The following is a 2,849-nucleotide window of genomic DNA, read 5'->3' on the forward strand; positions in this document are numbered from 1 at the left end:
CTGGCAAAGTGGACAAAATACATGCATGAAATAAAATGTTATTAGGTATCACTAATAATCAACAGTGTGACCACAACTTATTTCACAGAGAATTAAATAAACCTATCTGTATTTTTAAACTCAACCTGCAAAATATCCCACATCTTAGCTGATGCCCCTTACTTATTATGTTATCTCAAGTGCTGTTTTAACTCCTTGCAAACCCATTACGAACCGATCAAACCTGCTTTCCTCCTGTCCCTGACTATCATGGAGCCAATACGACCCAGAAGCGCTTTGACCAAATTACTGGCTCACTGACTGCCTCAGCAACTGCCTTTTTTTCCTTCTACATTGATTGCCATTTGTGGAGATTGTATGATCTTGTGGTGGATAGATTTCTGTATTGCTTCCTTGTGATGATGATTACTAATGGTTTGAAATGGCCGTCTGTCTTCTCAGTGATCTCATTCTAGCATTCTCTTTCACTGTTGTAATTGTTTTAGCTTTCCTTAATTTGAAAATCATAATGAGTCAGTCTTCTGAGTGGTGATGGCGATTCTTTGATTGAGATCATCTTTGCGGGTTTGCGTGATGGCTCGAGTGTAGTGATGATTTTAGTGATTTAGGGCTTCTTGTCCAACCAGTGATTTTAACCCTGTGGGTGCTCATAAATAAGTATGATATAAAACAAATTAAAGTAAGGATGGAGAGGTAGTTATCCTCCTGGGAGACAACGATCTATAGACCCTCAGACCCCCTTTGGGGGGGAAATGCAAATAAACATAGCCAATAACTCATGTTGATCAAAGGCACAATTTAGCATGTAATTATAATGTGATTTAAACCAAATTACAACAGAAACATTGAAATAGTACAGTTCACTTTTTTAATGCATTTGCATGCAATAGGTTGTGCATTGTGTATGTTCTCAGATCAATTATTTAGTGATTTATTTGACTTGAACATAAACTGCAAGAAGAATAAGGACAAATATCCAGATGTCATGTTTTTTTAAAAACACTACACCAACAAGAGGGAAAAATATGTTAATGGATTTTCTCAAACCTAATCAATATTGGTGGTAAAATAAACGCCATATTTTGGCTGCCGTACTTTTGAAGTATGATCCCCACAGGGTTAAAATACAGCAGCTAGTATTTTGAGTGTGCTTGACATGGATTTGAATGGACTACTGATTTGGGTGTCGCTGCTTCTTAGCTTTGTAGGTGAAATGAGCAATTTTGTTTTTTATACTCCTTTTCCCATTCACATCTTTAAATGTCCTTTTCCTCATCCTTCTGTGTTCCCCTTATATCCACTCCCCTATTTCTGTTTTTTCTCTCTGTCCCACTGTGTGATTTCCAGACCACAGCACACCTTACTTTGCTTGCATTTTCACTTTTAAATTTAGATTATATGTTATACCATATCAAATACAAATGAACTGTTTTTATGACTAGCATGCCTCTAATAAATCCACAAGTGGCATGTTAAACAGTTCATTGTGTCTCATTTTAGCCACACTGACAAGAACAAAGAGACTTTGGATGGCTCTTGTCATATTTGTTTAGGTTATGTCTTTGTTTTTGCCTATAACTTGCATGTGTCCCTCCCCAAACCCTACATTCTTTGTCTCCTGTCATTTGATCTTTTTCTCACGCTGACTCGCAGATGCCGTCTAACAACAGCATCCGAAAGCAGATTGAGACGCTGCAGGTGAGTTATTTGGTGTCAGTGACCTGCCTGGTGCTCCCATTCCTTTCAATGGTCCAGGTCCTGACGAGGACGTACTGTGGGGTTGTACAGTCCTGCCTGCTTGGCTAATTGGGTAGTTAGTCATTCTCTGTAGCGGCTGTGACGTTGCAGTGGGAAGAGGATCACGTGAACTACTTGTAACTTGTGATGTTGTTTTAGGCTTTGTTGTTGAGCTGGTTTGTGTTTTTGGGCAGTGGTGTTGACTTTTGTCTATCTAGTCATATTTAGATTTTTACTGTAGATACATGTTTTAGTTCACTAGGGATGCAGTATATAGTGAGTCACGTACCGGTATTGGTCAATAATTGCTTTCAAATAATTTGCCTCTTTGTATGAAGATAGCTTATTTCTCTTTAGGATAGCAGGTATATTCGATATGTGGATGATTCAGCTGTAACTAGAAGTTTATCACTACAATAACCCCACACTGTTGTTGATTTGATATTTAAAAGAGTCACCTAACAATTACCTAGGACAACTGCACATGCTGGTTCTACTGTGATGAAATGTAGATCGCGGATGGAAAATGGATTTCAATTTAAAAAAGTAGTAACTTATCGATTTAATTTTTGATTATAAATTTAAATATTGTGCATTCCTTGTATTTATTACCAGAGGGTCGGAGAAAGTCTTTGAAGCATTACAAAAGAAATAAACTTGATTTTTCAGGAATTCAGTGTGCTGGCAGTGCTCCATTCAGTTTTTCTGTTGGAGTTGGTAAAAGGCTGGCTGGCAGCAGCCCCACTGTGCTTTGGCTGTTGACATTAGGACTGAGGATTGTTTTTATTAAACCGTTAATCGACATCCTTAATGTGCACAGCACTGTTATTTTTTTTTTCCGGATTTCTAACATAAATCAAGCTCTGTTATGCAGTGGATTCTCTCAATCCCCTACTATTAACACAATTACATGACGTTAAAGATCTTGAATCAACGCAGACCAAACTAACCAGGTTAAATAAATGCATGAGTCATTGTGTGTCCCCATGGTTCGGTGTACAATACCGGATGTGAGAAAAGGAAAAAAAAAAAAACTAACTTTTTATTAAGTGTCAAGTCAAATAAGTATGTTTATGTCCTATTTAATTAGGAACTCAATTATTCCATAGTGA

General features: G+C 37.5%; 1 protein-coding gene across 1 annotated transcript in view; it reads left to right on the forward strand.

Moving 5' to 3' along the window:
• Positions 1–2,849, forward strand: part of fryl (furry homolog, like) — a 74,805-nt gene that overhangs the window by 22,286 nt on the left and 49,670 nt on the right.

The sequence above is a fragment of the Etheostoma spectabile genome, chromosome 9, assembly GCF_008692095.1.
Source record: "Etheostoma spectabile isolate EspeVRDwgs_2016 chromosome 9, UIUC_Espe_1.0, whole genome shotgun sequence".
Taxonomy (NCBI): Eukaryota; Metazoa; Chordata; class Actinopteri; order Perciformes; family Percidae; genus Etheostoma; species Etheostoma spectabile.